This window comes from Equus przewalskii, chromosome 16 (assembly GCF_037783145.1).
Source record: "Equus przewalskii isolate Varuska chromosome 16, EquPr2, whole genome shotgun sequence".
NCBI lineage: Eukaryota > Metazoa > Chordata > Mammalia > Perissodactyla > Equidae > Equus > Equus przewalskii.
In genome coordinates, this window is record NC_091846.1 from 38,184,912 (window position 1) to 38,204,138 (window position 19,227).

Here is a 19,227-nt window from a genome sequence, read left to right on the forward strand (position 1 = left end):
AGGAAAATGGGCATGAATGTTAGCTCAGGGCCAGTCTTCCTCAGCAAAAAAAAGGAGGATTGGCGATAGTTAGCTCAGGGCTAATCTTCCTCAAAAAAAAAAAAGCACATTGTCTCTAAAGAATTTAAAAATGTTTAGAAAGCCAACCAAAAGTTGCTCTGCTTCTCATTATAATTATGCTTTAGCAATTCTAAACAATGTCAGTGGCAAATTACCCATCCCTGAAAAATCTTTTTTGATCTAACTAAATTTTATTTTAAAATATGCATAATTTACATACAATAAAATGCACATGCACATATTCAAGTGTACAGCATGATGAATTTTGACACACATACAACTGCTATATAAGAGCCAACTCGCTCATGAACATATAGACCATTTCCATCAACTCTGAAAGTTCTCTTGTGCTGCATTTCTAGTCCATTCCTTGCTGAACCCACAGAAACAAACACTATCATGAGGTCTATTGTCATAAATTAGCATTACGTGTTAACTTCACATGAAAGATATTGCATAGTGTGTACTCTTTTGTGTCTGGTTTCTGGTGCTGAGTATAATAATGTTCAGTATCAACATTTGTTCCATTTGATCGCTGGATAATATCCCATTGCACGAAAACAGCACAATGTGCTCATCCATCTTCTCTTTATGGATATTTGATTTTCTTTCTAGTTTTGTCTATTATGAATAAAGCTGCTATAAACATTTTTGTATGATACTTTTTGTAGTATCATGTAGATATGGTTTCATTTCCTTGGGTAAGGAAAAAAACCCAGCATAATTCCTTGGCCATAAGGTAGATTTGTCTTTAATTTATAAAAAACTGCCAAGAGTTTTTCAAAGCAGTTGTTTCATATTCAACAGACCTGAATATTATATGAGAGTTCCAGTTGATCCACATTCTTTTGGCACTTGTTTTTGTCAATCTGTTCAAATTGAGCCATTCTCATGGAGTATATGGTACTTTGCTATGGTTTAAATATGCGTTTCTCTACTAAATGATGCTGAGCACAATTTTAGATCAACTACTTGAATATCTTCCTCTATGTAGATCCTTTTCTTATCGATAACACCTCAAACTCTGCAATGAAGATTTGCATGATCTACCATGTTAAAAAATTAAAGTAAATGAAAAAAGAAAAAAAATGAATCTCACCTCCCTTTTCAGAAGTTCCCCCTTTTCAGAATATTGATCCTTGACTCCTGGTTGCTTGAGCTGCTTTCTGAAGACTATAATCAAATATCTTTTAAAATTTAGTTTATTTGCTTATTTTTCAGTTTTAGCTGGTCAGAGGAGATGGGATGAGGGATCATTTGATGGCTATGATCTTCCTTGTCTGATGTGTTTCCTCGTCCTTGTTCATTGATTTTTTTTTAATTATTTTTAATTCCAGATTTTTGGATTTTTTTGCTATTTGGATCTCCATTTTAAAATTTTGTATATTTATGTGTCTCTTCCAGCAGTTCTATTTGACTATATACACTCACTTGCTTTAAATCTCCTTTCCAATATCACTTTATCAGAGAGAACTTAACTGCTTTATTAAAAATAGCAAAATAGAATAAATTTTGACCCAATATACTGATGTTTTATAATCCAGAACTTATCACTCCAAGATATAGTGTAGGATTATTTGTTTATTTGTTCATTTTCTTTCTTTATCCACTGCCTGCCTTTCCTAAATTGCAAGGTTTCTGAGATCTGAAACTCCATCCTTTCTCCTATGCTTTGTCTCAGCCCAAAGCATGAGAGATCAATACATATTTATTATACGAAACAAATGCATTCATAATTAAATGCATGCTTGTTTGGTCATATTTTGTTCCCAAATTGTCAGTGCCTCTGAGCACTATGGAACTGCACTGTGGCATCCTAGAGGCCCTCAGTTCTTTGCTGTTGCACTCTGAAATCATCTAAGAGGCAACAAGATCCAGACATCCCATTCAACCTCATCCTGTATTTGGGAATAGTGATGATCCTGAAGGACTGACACACTTGTGTTTGGGTCAATGAAAATATCCTAATGGACAAGATCTTCCCAGGTTCTGCAGCTTTCCACTTGTTATGGGCTGATTTCTGCCCCCGACCCATTCATATGTTGAAGCCCTAAGCACCAGTGATATGTATTTGAAGATAGGGCATCTAAGAAGATAATTAAGGCCATAGAGGTCACAAGGGAAAGACTCTGAATCAATAGGACTGGGGTCCTTATAAGAAGAAACACAATAGATGTCTCTCTCTCTCCACACACACCCAGGAATGGCCATGTGAGGACACAGCAAGAAGGTGGCCATCTACAATCCAGGAAGACAGGCCTAAGCAGAAACCAACCCTGATGGCACCTTGATCTTGGACTTCTAGCCTCCAGAGCTGTGAGAAATAAATTCCTGTTGTTCAAGTCACCCGGTCCATGGTATGTTATGGCAGCCCTAGCAGAATAACATACTTGTTCTTTCCTGCTGGTTCTCAGGCAGTTCACTAGAGACTTGTCTAGCTAAGTGTTAGGGAATCTCACATGGTTCTCTTACTCATTCAGTAGATCCCCAACAGGGTCCTAGGTCTCACAGACACATAAGTACCATAAGCCCGAGCATCCGTTCAGCTCAGGAGAGCCAAAACGCTTGGAACTGTGAGAAAAGGGAGAATGAATCACATTCATTTGCATTGTTCCCAACATCTGCTGTTTACTTTTAATCTTTTATTGAAACCTTTATACTTACCTAAAATGTTATCTTCCAGTCCAAAGCCTCATGTCCTACTGGAACTATCATATGGATGGAAATATACTGTAAAATGATAATTTACGATATGTTAATCAAAACATCTCAAACACTGAATTCTAACAAAGACAACTCCATACAGAGAGCATTTCTTGTTCTGAGAATGACCCTTTAATCCCTAATATTATATTCCCATCCCAACTGTACAAATTATAAAACTATACTCTGTATGCATATCAAATATTTATGATTTTCCTCTCTATTGATTTTTTTGTGTGTATTCCTTAGGGTTTTCTATATATAAGATCATATCATCTGCAAACAGAGGTAATTTTACTTCTTCCTTTCCAATTTTCTTTCCTTTAATCTCTTTTTCTTGCCTAATTCCTCTAGCTAGAACTTCCTGTACTAGATTAAATAGAAGTGTGAAGAGTGGTACTTCTTGCTTTGTTCCAAATCTTAGAGGAAAAGCTATTAGTTTTTCACCTTGAGTGTGATATTTGCTGCGGGTTTTTCATATATGGTTTTTGCTATGTTGAGGTAAGTTTCCTTCTATTCCTAGTTTGATGAGTGTTTTTATCATGCAAGAGCATGAAATTTTGTCATGATTTTCTGCATCTATTGAGATGATCATATGAATTTCATCCTTCATTTTATTAATGTGGTGTATCATATTGATTGATGTGCAGATGTTGAACCATCCTTGCACCCCTGGAGTAAATCCCATTTGATCATGTTGTATGATTCTTTTAATGTATTGAGTTCAGTTTGTTAACATTTTGCTGAGGAGTTTTGCATCTATCTTCATCAGGGATATGGGCTTGTAATTATCTTTTCTTGTAGTGTCCTTGTCTGGCTTTGTTATCAGGCTAATTCTGGCCCCATAGAATGAGTTAGGAAATATTCCCTCCTCTTCAATTTTTTGGGAAAGTTTGAGAATGATTGATATTAATTCTTCTTTAAATGTTTGGTAGAATTCACCAGTGAAGTCATCGTGTCCCGGGCTTTCTTTCAGGAGATTTGTTTTTTGAGGACAATTAGCCTTGAACTAACATCTGCTGCAAATCCTACAATTTTTTCTAAGGAAGTCTGGCCCTGAGCTAACATCCGTGTCCATCTTCCTCTATTTTATATGTGGGACACCTGCCACAGCATGGCTTGACAAGCAGTGCCCTGTCTGTGCCTGGGATCTGAACCCGTGAAGCTGGGGCCGCCGAAGCAGAACGTGCAAAGTTAACCACTGCACCACCAGGTTGGCCCCTCTTTCAGGAGATTTTTGATTACCCATTCTATTTCCTTACTACAGATTATTTCTGTAGAGTTGTTAGTAATGTCCCCACATTTATTTCTAATTTTAGTAATTTGAGTCTACTCTTTTTTTCTTAGTCAATCTGGCTAAAGTTTTGTCAATTTTATTATCTTTTCAAAGAACGAACTCGATTTCATTGACTTTTTATGTTTTTCTATTCTCTACTTTATTTACTTCTGATCTGATCTTTACTATTTCCTTTCTTCTGTTAGCTTTGGGTTAATTTGTTCTTCTCTTTCTAGTTCCTTGAGATATAAAGTTAGATTGCTGATTTGAAATCTTTCTTATTTTTTCAATATAAGTGTTTATAGCTGTAAATTTCCCCCTTAGTGCTGCTTTTATTGTGTCCGATAAGTTTTGGTATGTTTTGTTGTCATTTTCATTGATGTCTAAGTATTTTATAATTTTCCTTGTGATTTCTTCTTGGAGCCACTGGCTCTTAAGAATGTGTTGTGTAATTTCCACAAATTTGTGAATTGTCTAGTTTCTCATCTCTTATAGATTTCTAACTTCATCCTGTTGTGGTCAGAGAAGATACTTTGTATGATGTCTATCTCTTTAATCTATTGAGAAGTAATTTGTGGCATAATATATAATGCACCCTGAAAAATATTCCAAGTACACTTGAATGCTTGAGAAGAATGTGTATCTGTTGTTGTTGTGTAGAGTGTTCTTTATATGTCTATTAGATCTAGTTGGTTTATTTTCTACTCTATATCCTTACTTATCTTGTATCTGGTTGTTCTATCTATTATTAAGAGTGAAGTATTAAGTTTCAGAATATTATTGCAGAACTCTTTATTTCTCCCTTCAATTTTGTGAGTTTTTGCTTTTGTATATATTGGTGGTCTGTCATTAGGTGCATAATTATTTGTAATTTTTATGTCTTCTTGCTATATTGAATCTTGCTTTAATACATAATGTTCTTCTTTGTCTCTTGTAACTTTTTTTGATTTAAAGACTGTTTTGTTTATTTGATATTAGTATAGCTACCCCTGCTCTCCTTTGATTGCTATTTGCATGGAATATCTTTTCCATCTTTTCACTTTCAATCTGTTTATGTCCTTGGTTCTAAAGTGAGTCTCTTGTAAACAGTACATAATTGGAACGTGTTTTTATCCATTCTGCCATTTTCTGACCTTTGATTAGAGAGTTTAATCCATTTACACTTAAAGTAATTACTGATAAAGAGGGACTTACTTTTGTCATTTTGCTATGTGTTTTCTAACCGCCTTGGAGCTTTTTGGTCCCCTATTTCCTGTATTACTATATTCTTTTGTTTTTAGTTGGATTTTTAAATGAAATGTTTAAATTCCTTTCTTATTTCCTTTTACGTATATTCTATAGCTATTTTATTTGTGGTTACCATGGATATTCAACATTCTAAAGTTATAACACTCTAATTTAAATTTATGCCAGCTTAATTTCAATAACTTACTAAAACTTCTCCTTTATAGCTCCATCCTCATCTCTTCTGTTGTTGATATCACACAATTACATTTTTATACATTCTATGTGCTAAGATATAAACTAATAGTTCTTTTAAATGTATGTCTCTTAAATTATGTTTAAAGCAAAATATAGTGTTACAAATCAGTTACAACAATACTAACTTTTAGCTTAATAATTTTTAAAAAATATATGTCAAATCATGCAGAAAAGGAAAAGTAGAGTTACAAACCATTGATACAAAAATACTACCTTTTATAACTGCCAATGTATTTACCATCATTGAGATATTTAATTCTTCATATGGCTTTGAGTTACTGCCTAGTGTCTTTTTATCTCATCCTACAGGACTCCCTTGAGCATTTCTTACAGGGCAGATATACTGGTAATGAACTCCTTCACCTTTTCTTTATCTAGGAATTACTTAATTCTGCCCTCACTTTTGAAAGACAGTTTTGCTGGATATAGGATTCTTGGTTGAGCTTTTTCTTTTAGCATTTTAAATATATCAAGGCCTACTGCCTTCTGCCTCCAAGAGTCTCTGAGTTAAACTTAATTGGACTTGGCTGAGGTTTTGAATGTTTCTGTTTATGTCTTTCATCAAATTTGGGAAGTTTTCTACCCTTATTTCCTCAAATATTCTCTCTGTCCATTTCTCTCACTCTTCTCCTTATGGGATACCCATAATGTGCATATTGGCTCACTTCCCACAGGTCCCTTAGTCTCTGTTCACTTCAATCCCTTTCTTTCTGCTTTAGGACTTGATAATTTTCATTTTCCTTCTTTGAGTTTGTTGATTTTTTTCTTCTGTCTGGTCAAATCTGCCTTTGAATGCTTCTAGTGAATTTTTATTTCAGTTATTGTACTTTCCAGCTCCATAATTTCTTTCTAGTTTATGTTTTAAATTTTCTATCTCTAAAGATATTTCCATTTTGTTCATGCATCATTTTGTTGACTTTCTCCACATCTTCTTTGAGCTTTTCAAGCATCTTTATGACAACTGTTTTAAAGTCTTTGTCTAGTAGGCTTGCCATTAGGTCTTTTACAGGGACAATTTCTGTTGATTTATTTTTCCTTTGAATGGGCCGCTCTTTTCTGTTTCTTTGTATGCCTTGTAATTTTTTTGTTTAGAACTGGATGCTTGAATCTAATAATGTACTAACTCTGAAAATCAGATTCTCTCCTTTCCTCAGGGTTTGCTATTTTTTATTATTGTTTTTGTTTTGGATTGTTATAAGCTATCTCTGTGCCATGGATCAGCCTGAGGTATAAACTTAAGGTATTCTGATGTCTTTTTTCAGCTTGTACTTTTCCTTGTGCTTGGGCCATCACTTTCTAATTTTTTTCTCTATAGGCAGTTGTTTTTGAATGTCTTAGTCTATAATGTCTGGGTCTCAAAAGATGAAAAAGAGAAAATGAATAGTTTGGGAGAAGGGCAAGGCACTAGCTCTTTAAATCCCCTGGAAGTCACTTCAGAAGAAGGAGGAGGGGTTTACAGCAATGGAGAGAAGTGCAGCAACAATGTCCACTATTTCATTTGCACCTTTGTCATCAGAAGCAGCAATCAGTGACCACAACATTAATCCCCAGTATTTGGAGAACAGGGTCCTTTTTAGCTCACCCTGGCTCCTACAAGCTGTGCGCAAGGTACTCCAGGAGCACTTATACAGCTGCTTGCCTTGCGGCTGGGAGTGGAGTATGAGTAGTTGCTACTGTACTAAGACTTCAAATCGACTAAAATTAACCCCAATTTACTTTCCAACAATTCCCCTGGAAGTTGCAAGCTTCCATAGACTCCAGGGTTCCACAATAGTTTCATCAGACAGATTCTGCCAGTGCAATTATTGTCTAGGTGAGGACACAGATTCCTGGTGCTTGCGACTCTGCCATCTTCCCACAATAAATATTATTTTGATGAAAGAGTGACTTATCATATATAGGGTAACTTCAAAAATGTGAGTGACTCAGGACTCCAACTCACCAGTGCCTTTAAGGTACTCCAATAGGGCCTTCAAATATAATTTTAGTCTCTTTTCATATATCTTAACCAAGTTATCACCATGAAGAACCCCAAATATGATATAGCAGGTGTGTGTTTGCTAGTAGTATTTTAAAAAAAACTTTCAAACTCTCATTGTGTGAAGATGTGTTAAAAAAAAACTGGAAAACCACATCTAATAAGGCAAGCTAATTTCTAATACTATTGCAATTTGTTTCTGCTTTATTGAAGCTTACAATGATGTGAATGCAACAGTTTTGTTAGCACATTAAATCACAATAATATAAATATATCTAGCAAGGAAAGAGAGGAAACATTTCCTTTAAGAAAATCAGAAGACATCTTAATTTACAGTAAACATATTATATAAATTGGAACTAATTGTTGTATTTTTATTGTTACGCTTCAACTGCTTCCTACCTTCAGCGAAAAGTGAAAAAAAATTGAAAGGAGTAATTTTCATTTTAATAAATTAGGTTATTTTAATTAGTTCAAGTCATTTTCATTATTTTGTAATGAAAATTTTTATAGTTCATTTGCTTAATACTGCAGTGTTACATATGTATGTTTGTTTATTTGAGGTTTTTAACTTAGGGATTAATTTTAATATTGTATTGTCCAAAAAAGGTAATAATAATATTGATATCTGCTAATTATCATAACTAATTGATGAACAAATTTAATATCACTTGCAATTCTTAGGTATTTATAAAACTCTCATTTCTACTGATAAAGCAGAGTTGTTTTGAAGTTCTGATGACTTAGAAGGCAATACATGGATCATTATACATAGGCTAAAACTACATTTATAAAGATTTTATGATAATGAGATATAAGAACATATTTCCCAAATGAAATCATTTCAATTTGAATCATATTACATATTATTATTTTCAATATAAATGCATCCATACTCCATCATTTTATTTATAGATAGACATAGATTAACAGGGACAATCTCAAGATATATCACATTGTTATTCTCTTCTGGTGCTCTTATAAGATCCTATTCAATACTGAAAAGTCAGAATAAGCATAATTTTTATTTTAAAGCTTTTTTTTATCATTTTGTGTTGAAATACATACTGGAGATCGCATCAAAATCTAGAAAATGTTTCCTTCAAGAGAAAATTCATTGCTCTGTGATTGCACTTAAAATATAATTTTATAAAGTATCTTTAATAGTACATTTTAAGAAAAATTACAGTTTTATCGTAATTATTGATCTACGATGCTAGAAATATTTTCAATTTTGTTATTGAACTTATGGTATATTCTAAACAAAGATATATCTTTAAAAATGTTTAATTATATTGCACATTAGATGTAATAAAACACATACAATTATGAATCTACAAATAATCATTATCATGTATTTTATAAGAGACTGTACTTTGGGTTACCACAAACATCTCTCTGATAAAAAGAAAACACATGTAACTATTTGTTGGAATCAAAAGCTAAAACAAGGAATCAAGAAATGGAACATACCTTAATTTTAATTTATATTTTTATTTATCTAAACTTAGATTTGACCTTCTAAAAACAATCATATTAAATAATAAGTCAGAATTAAGCCAATGCCTATATTAAGTATTAAATTTAATATGTATATTAAAATACAAGATGTATAGACTAATGACTAAGACCTTAATTAATAAAATATATCACTATCTCCCTGCAGAGTTTTATTATTATTCTAAGGCCAACTAATTAAAAAAGCCGTACCTTCAGCACAGAAGATAACTAGTTAATTTCACCCTTTTCAAGCCTGATTGGCTTAATTATTATTAGTAGAAGGTCAATATTAGTAAACTTTACTTATTTCTCAATAAAGAATGATACAGAATCGCACTTCCAAAATGCAAATGTATTGATTAGTTTTTATATTGACCATTCACAAACATTTGACAAACCTTGAATTAAAATCTGCTGGATAGTCTTTTTATGAGAAATTTGATGTTGTTTTATATAAAACTTTATCCTTTTTATAACTCTACAAATGTTGAGACAAATATTGAGTTTTATAACAAAGAATATATTATTTCAAATACATTTTATGACACCTTCCAGAAATAAGCTCTATTTATCTATATAATTGAGTCAGAAATAACATTGCTTCATTTTATTTTTTATTTTAAAATATATGATAGAGTAAAATTATTCATGATGAAAAGTTTAAAATGTGGGCAAAAAAGAAATATAGCAACAAGTGAGTGAGACAATATTTCACTTATAAATAATCTCTCAAAATTTCATTTTTTGACATTAAACTTTCCAATTGTTGGAAATAGCCTTAGATGATTATTTGCTTTCATTTATGCAAGGAACTCTACATAGCAATTTGTTGGTATTTGTTAGGCAACTTCCATATGCCTACCAATTAACGACAAAAGTGAAACTAACTAAACTTTTCTAGGATGTACTTGTAATTAAAACACTTTTTTAAGTTGGACGTTTGCGAATTCTATCTTCTTTTATCCTAACAAGAATATTGGTAGATAGGTACTGCAGGTCTAATTTGTCAAATAATGCTCAGAGTTTATAAATATATGCCATAAATTATAAAATAACAGCTTGGATTTAATTCCAAGGCTCTGAATTATAAAATGCATGTCCTTCCCAAAGGGTGGATTATGCTCTAAGGTTTTCACTTAGATTATCTTCAAGGATGTATTCTTTGAGAGCAAAACATAAAAGGAACCAAAAATATATCAACAGAAATTTTCAAAATACAATAATTCATAGCATGTTAGAAACTCTTAGAAATCAATATAAGAACACATGAAACCTAATATACAGATGGATAAAAGATTTGAACAGTCACTTTGTTGGAAGAAAATTCTGAATGTCATATCTACATATCTTGTATCAACTTTCGTTCTGGATTATCTATTTAAGCATATTCAGATGGTGGCTTGGAGTTTTGCCTGTTTTAACCTAAAATTGATAGAATAATTAATAAATGAATATTCTCATGATATGCTTCTTAACTCAATATTAAAAATGTTTCATTTTATTTTGCTTATACTTAGTTTATTTGCATGTGTGTATAATATTCTGTTATATGATTATACCATATTTTATGATTCTACTCATGAAGTAGCATAATGTCACTCTCTGGATGCAGAAAGTAGATTTGTTTCCTGGAATGTATAGTAAAGATGTTTTCCTCCTAGACAAAGCCACAGCAGTCTTGTTAGTACCACCCTACAAAAGCTTCAGGTTCCTCAGCTGTGATACAAAACAAGTGTGTGCTCAGCATCCATCTAGGCTTGTCTCTTTATTGCCTTGAAGTTACTTGGGGAACAAATGCAACAAAAGTCAACATGAAGCTCATAATCTCTGCTGTGCCATGAATAGTAAAGTCATTTTTATCTGACCCAGGAAACCTGTGTCTTCTGCCAGCATCTATGAAACTGTGACAGACTAACTTGTTAGCTTATAATCAGAGTAAAATCTCAAACGTGTCACAGTTCTGGACACACTTCAGTTAAAAATAAAATCTAAATAACCAATATATCGCCATATACATGTGGAATGATGAACAAAAATAATCATGCTATAAGCAAAGTATGAAGAATCATATGCTTACTCTTGAGTAAAGAAGCATATCACAAAAGAGTATTAGTTTATTAATTATCCTACTCATTTTAAGTTAAACAAGCAAAACAAAACTAAAACATTCTGTCATATATACATGGTTTGTAATCTATTAAGAAAAGAAAAATCTGAGTCACTTGAAGGATGTAGTTACTATCATGTGACATTGGAAAGAGTGCAGAAAGATCAGTTATTTAGCCATAGTGTGAGAGAAAAATCTGAGCTGGGTATATAATTTGGGGGTTGTCAGCGTATATGTAGCATTCAACACCATGAGATAGAATGGTATCACCAAGAAAGAGTATATGTAGTGAGGCTCAAGGACTGATTCCAAGAATCAGTCAACAATAATCATCAGAGCAAAGAAAGAGAATCATTGGATAATATTGATAAAGAGTGATAAGTGTGGTGTAGCAAAAACCAACAGAGTGGGGTATCTCAGACGACAAGTGAAAAATTTTATCAAGGAGCAGAAAGTACTGCTCTTCGTTAAATGTTACTCAGTAGTCAAGTAAGATGAGAACTAAGTGTAATATGGAAAATGTAGTCTAAAATATAAATATTTTGTCTAGTAACATGGAGTTCAAATGACCATGACACGTAATTTTAGTGGAGTGCTGAGAGGGAATGTGTGATTTAGGAGAAGTTAGGAGGAGAACAATAAACAAAAGCAAGAATGGGAAGAAAATTTTGATAAGTGGTAACAAAGTATTTGGAGAATAGCTGTGAGGAAAATGGGTTCAAGAGCATTTATCTCATAAGATGGAAAAAGAATGGCATGTATTTGTACTGAAGAAAAAGATGCAGTGGAGAGCAAACAAATGAACAAAATCTAATAATGATAATGACATCATCAAAGATTGTGGAATAAGGACCTCCAAAAAATTATTCCCTTAGAAGCAACATAAAAACTTACAAAATATTTCGCAATCAAATTTTTCAGAAAACTGGAAATTAACCAAAAACTTGAAATGAAGTCAAATGAAGACTACAACGGAGAAATAGAGGGAGAAAAAAATACATAACATATAGAAGACAAGTAGCAAAATGGCACACAAATCCTATGTTATGAGTAATAATTGTGTTATATGTAAATTGATTGAGCACCCCAGTTAAATGCGTAGATTGGCAAAATGGATAAGCAAAGATGATCCAGCTATATGTTGTCTACAGGATACACACTTGAGATTTAAAGGCATAAGTAGGCTGAAAGTAAAAGGATGAATAAAAATCATTCATATAAACAGTAACCAAAAAAGACCTGGAATAAGTATATGAACATGAGACCACTAGACTATAAGAAAACTGTTTACCAGAGACAAAGCAGGACATTTTATAATTACAAAAGTATCAATTCATCAGTAACATATAACAGTTATAAACATATGTGTACCTAATAACAGAGCCCCAAAATATCTGAAACAAAAGCTGACAGAATTAAAGGGAAAAGTAGACAATTCAACAATATAAGCTGGTGACTTCAATATTATATTTTCAAAAATGAATAAAATAACTAGGTATAAAAACAACAAAGAAATGAGACATGAACAACACTATAAGGGAACTGGACCTCACAGAAGTCTATAAAACATTCCAGGTAACAACTGCAGAGCACGTATTCTTTCTCAAGTGAATTCCTTGATATATAATATGCATAACTATGTCACCTTTCTAAGTTACTAGTAAGTCTTTAATATAGTTAACTACGTGGTAATAGATTGCAAAGATGGTTCTAATTCTTCATTCCTTCTTTTTTTCCCCACCATTTGCCATATAGCTTTGTAGTACATTTTAAATCTGATCCCTGGTTCAATCATGTGAGTATTTTGGGCAGTGAGATGTGAGCAAACAGGACACAAATAGGGAACTAATAGATCTATACTGGGTTAGGCTTGCTCTCACTCTTCCTTGTCAGGAATTTCTATGAGAACCTCCCTAGGATAGCCTGATGGAGAATGAAAAAAGTGAAAAACAGACATGTGGTCCACATTGTCCCAGCCAAAGCCATCTTAGATTAGATCAGAACTAGCTCACTGAGAGCATGTGGGTGAGCTTAACCAAGAGCAACAGAGATATTTTGAATACCAACCAAGATATGAGAGCAATAGATTCTTACTACTGTATGATGTTGGGTTTGTAGCTGCATTATCGTGGTTAAAAAATATGTATGTATAGTATTCTTGTAATATCACAGATATTAAATATGACAGCTATTAAAGATATTAAAGTTACAAAGATATTAAAGTAGAATTAAGGTTCTAATCACCTGACATTGATATGGGGAGATTAACTTGGACTCCACATGGGCCCAATGTAATCACAAGAGTCCCGGAAAATAAAACAGGGAGGCAGGAAAGTATGTCGATATCAGAGTGATGAAATATGAGATAGACTCAACCTGCCATTGCTGACTTTGATATGAGAGAGGCCTACATATGAAGGAAGGTGGCCTCTAGAAGCTAAGGCGGGAAAGTACATTCTCCTCTAAAGGAACATAGACCTGTCAACACCTTGACATTAGCTCAGTGAGACCCATTTTGCAATTCTGACCACCAGAATTATAAAATAACAAATTTGTGTTGTTTTAAGTCACTGAGTTGTGGTAATTTCTATAGTAGCAACAGGAAAACAATGCATATATGAATATTGTGTACGATATGTGTGTGTATCACTTAATAATGTATTATTGTTATAATAATGTATTATATATGTGTATTATTATAATAACTCACATTGCGGGACAGTTATTCCCATTTAATTAATGAATATAATTAGCTGCGGATATTAAAAGTGATATGGCTCCAGTTAAACCAAGATCTGTTTCAATTCAAATCTTGGATTGCAATCAATACATTAAACAGCTTACATCACACCATTTCCACAAATGTTAGCTATTCCCTCCAATGTAATAAAGTTATTTAATATTTTTATTTTCAAATTTTACCTTAAATTATGTGGTTGAAGTCAGCTAGTACATTTCATGAGAAATAATTTCTAATTTTAAAGATATAGCTTTTATAAGACTAATATTCACATGAATTTAGATTAAGTTTCGATGACTCGTTCTGCAACTCTAATATTAGTTGTAAAAGCACATATCATTTTCTTCAGAGAAAAATGTTCATACATACAACCCTAATTTTTCTGTCAGATGTATAAAGCATTTGAATAAAGTTCAGATGACTAATAAGCTGTAATTTTTAAAGAGCATTACTTATTTTAACATAGGAGAACATTAACATATCTAACTATAAAATATTTTTTCTGGGTCTTCCATTTGTTTAGATGACAATAGAGTACTCAAAGCTGAATCCAAAATAAAAACCTAACAAATGAGATGATTTTTTGCAAATTAATCATTGGCTCCTAAGTTGGAAACAAAGTGAATGCTATAATAAGTATTTTCAAATAGGATTGGTGTCTCTCAGTCATTTGGTAATACCTATCAGTTAAACAGTGCCTTATTGACTTGTGATTCATATTTTTGGTAATCATACTCACAAGATTCCATGCTATATTATTAATATAAGGAAACTATTTCTATTTTCTGTGAGGAATATGAGTCTGAAAATCAAGAGATTGGAGGGTAACTTCTGGGCCAAGTTAACACCTTGAAGAAAAATTAACAAATTTAATAATAAGAGTTAACTTATAAAGCACTGTATGAAGTCAATTCGTTGCCAATCTAAAATGTTGTTGAACCCCCTTCAAAATGCAACTGGAATGGTTTGTATACCATGACCATTGGTAGCTTTTTTATCATCTTTGCCTGTTTGGAATGTTAAAAATTTTGCATAATATTTTAAGATAAAACATTTATAAATAGATCATAGTGCAGAACAATATTAAAACCAACATACATATGTAATAATCATTATGATAGTATCATGATTTTTCATAAATCTTTTTAAAGCATTTGTGATTATTATACTGTTAGTTTAAATGCACTTCAGCCTTGTGCAACCATGCGTGAGAACTTTATACCCCTACCTGTACTTTCTGTCATTCTGTCAGATAAAATTTTCTGTCCAATGTACCATACATTATTTCATTGGTCTTAGCATGAGTTTTAAATCGTGAGTTTTGTTACACTATATACCACTTTATACAATTGCGTTGGTGTAACGCTACCCCTGATGTACTTGTGTCGTTGTGTTTTTTGTTTCTTTGAGGAAGATTAGCCCTGAGCTAACATCCACCACCAATCCTCCTCATTTTGCTGAGGAAGATTGTCCCTGAGCTAATATCTGTGTCCCTCTTCCTCTGCTTTATATGTGGGACACCTGTCACAGCATGGCTTGCTAAGCGGTGCATACCTCCACACCCTGGATTCAACCAGCAAACCCTGGACCACTGAAGCGGAGCACATGAACTTCACTGCTATGCCACCGGCTGGCCGCAATCAGTATGGATTCTAAGTTGTAGCCACAACAAACAGAAAACATTAGTCCAAATTTGTTAGTCCACCAACTGCTGAATTGTTCATAGTACACCAAAGTGCTGACATACACATGCAAACTCATTTGTATTATCGAGGTTAAGAAGCAGAAAACTTGGTGTGTCCATTAAGTCAAAACAAGGGAAGGTGTAAATGTAAATATACATGCATGCACAATCTGTAAAGTTTCCTAATGTATAATGCATTAAAATAAATTCTTTGTAAAAATATACTAAATATTGAGAGGAACAATCTATAAGGCATATAGAATAATTGGTTAATATATGGCACATGATGAATTCTCAATAAATGAAATAATTGTTATTATTATTGCTATTATCAGTATAATTTATATATGAAAGACAATGAAGAAACTTGTCCAGGTTGGCATTCCCTGAGTAGTCTTTCATAGTATTTGAGAACCTGAATTTCTTTTTTTGGAACTATGTTTTTCCCTCCACGTTATTTCTACTTCAATAAAAAAAAATTTGAAAGTAAGATTTGACATCAGTATTGAAACAATTATTACTTAGGCAAAAGAAAGGACTGATTATGTGGAACAGTGTAGCAGATAAAATTAGGTAAGTAAATGTCAATGCAAGCATGGGTTCTGCACTTAAACCTGGATTCTCAGTATGATGCTGCCAGACACCACAACGTTAGTTTGTGCCCATTCCTTATATTTTGTTATCCTGACTATCATCTTCTATAAGGTGAATAAGAAAAAAAAAACACTTCACAGAATTATTATAAGTATTTAATGAAAAAATAAATGTCAAGTTCATTTTATATATAAAGCTCATAACTTAATTAAGGACCAATACATATTAGCTGTTATAATTGTTAAAAGTATTACTATTTTATCCATGGCCACTACTTTAAAAGTTGACCTATTATGTTCTGGACGTGCAGTAATCATTAAATTTTTTCTCCTAACTGCAAAAGTTTTACATTTTCATTCTATTTTAAATCTGGCCATATTGCCAGTTTGACAAAACTGACAAGATCAAAGCGAGTAAATTTCAAACCAACTAATGATGTACCACATCAAAGGAAAAGTCTGTTTTAGATCTGTGGTAGAATCTCACCAAAATTACTGAATTTCGAATTCACAGGTTGGAAACTAGTGTGTACCATGGAACAGTTCTTAATAGTCTAATTATCAGGTAACAGTCAAATTTGGTTGAAATGATGAATCAAAAGTTTCTAAAAGAGCTCCTGCTGTTGGAATTAATGAAAATTAGAAACGTTCTTGTGATCTCTGTGGCTTTTAAACATGATATTGGTGACTCCTTATGAGAATATTCTTGTGAGATAAGGAAAAGTTTATTGAATAAATTAACTGTGGTTGCCTGTAAAAGATGGAACATAAACGAAGGCCAAAATTGTAACAATGATTGATCCATTTTATTCAAGTCTCACTTTACCACTTGAATTCACTTTTAATCTCACTTTAATTCATAGTTTCAGCTTATTCAAGGAGACATTGTATTAACAGAGTAAAAGTGTAAGGCTACAAAATCAATAACTTGATTTATGGAAAGGCTTCCAATAAATAAAAACATTCACACAAATATGAAAATGCATTAACATAAATCAGTAGCAAATTGGAGAATAAAAATTAATGAGAAAGACCAAACTGGGTTATTTTCTTAAAACACAAAAGAAAAGATACATTTCTTACAGTAAAACGCACAAGAATGAAGAATAAAGGTAGGAGACCTATAATCATATAATAGGCTTCCATCAGGTTTAAAGTGAGGAAGTAATTCACTCACCCATCCATCAATCATTCATACATTATCCAACAATATTTATGTATTCCAGAAACCTCTCTCAGAGTTGGAGATAGAGTGATAAATTTGACAAAAAAATAATGAATCTGCTCTTAATGAATTCACACTGAGTATGCCATGGGAGGAATGATCTGAGGATAAATATACAAGAAAATTAAAATAAAATATATAACATGCCAGGTAGTGAGAAGTGCTATGAAATTAAGAAAGTCAAGGTTATGAAGAGCATTGGGACTGTGGGTTTCTGTGGGAATCCATGTTGACTGGCCAGCTTTGCTAAAGTGTCTGTGTATCCATGGAAGCGGCATTGCAGCAAAGATTGACAGAAGACTGGGCATGTATGCGGCTATCAGAAGAGTGTTCCAAACAAAAGGAACAATAAATGTAGAACCTTTGGGCAAGGATGTGTTTGCAGTGTCTGAGGAACAACCGAAAAACCTGGTAGAGGCGGAGAGGTAGGCATGGCATTAGGAGAGCGACCTAAGCAATAATCAGCGTCAACAAAAGAAGATGGGCAAATAAATTTAAGAAAGAAAAATCCTTTATCTGAAGAAAGATTTTAGTGCAGAGATCAAATGAGTTAACAATAAGAAGTAACATTGATTAAGGTAAATTTGTAATTAGATAGATATTGGTGCTTTAAAAAAATCAAGAATGAAGAAGAAACCCTCCAATCAAACAGACAGAAATGGAGAAATAATGAGCTTGACTTTAGGCTGTTCTGCAACATTAAGTGTCAAAGACAAGGGCTCATTATCAGCATTGTGTGAAAAACAGCTTGCGTGCCCTCTGTGACATAACCCATCAGGCTGTCTTTCACATGGGAGGACGAGAGAAGGGCGTTTGTTGACATGTAAGGAGTCAGAAAGTATGTTATTTCTATAATCTCTTTAGGAAAAAAATAGAGACCACAAGATATGAATCCGCAGCAATGGAGAAAAGATTTGTGGAATAAACATAGACTATCAATGACATTTACAGAAATTCTAGCTAAATGGTGCTAACATAATTATTAAACAGTCTTGAAAAGTCTTAAAATATAAGCTATTATAACAATCTCAATAAAATCTGAGAAAAAATACCATTTCATTTTGACAAAATTTTGAAGATGGTAAAGAGTTGAATGAGAGTAAAAGCATATAGAAGTGTGGGGAAAATGCGTTTGTTTGTAAAAACAATAATAATTACCATGAATTGCATAGTTACACCAGGTCTGCTTATGGAACATTTTATTCAGGAACAAATTTAAACATCCCAACACTGTAATATAGAGTTGCCTCCAATCAAAGTCATAGTTTTAAGCCAGAATTGACTTCTAAGGAAGACAAATGATTTTTAAATGGAAGAAAAAATTAACCTCACTTTCAGAGCAGTCCATACATTCACCCAGGTAGCAATGATTTTGCATATACAAAAGTGATTCTAGGGCATCGTTTGACAGAACAGAAATGTGAAAGTAGATAAAGGAGAGATAGCTGGATGGGAAGGAATTGAAAAGCAAACAAGAATTACAGTGAAAAGGTCAACTTCTAGAGAGAGTAACATGCTCAGTGAATAATCAGTGATCAATATCAAGGCATCCAAAAAAGACTTCCGGCGATGGGGATGACAAATATGCAATTCCAGCTTTGACTGTGACCGGCAGTGAAATGATGCAACTTTTCATGAAATGATCCCAAAACTTTAATGGTCCATTATACATGACAGACTTGAATTCCCGATTTCTTTAGGGTGTAACTATGATAGAGGAACTTCCCGGAAGAGCTTTATAAGAATTCAGAGGTGGGGGAGCTTTGGGTCAGAAGTGACTGACTTTTGCGCGGTAATCCATGTCTAGCCACCTTGCTTAACTTTTTATCACCTGTAATAATTTGTTTGAGGAGACTATTGGTTTTCATCTGTAGTCACT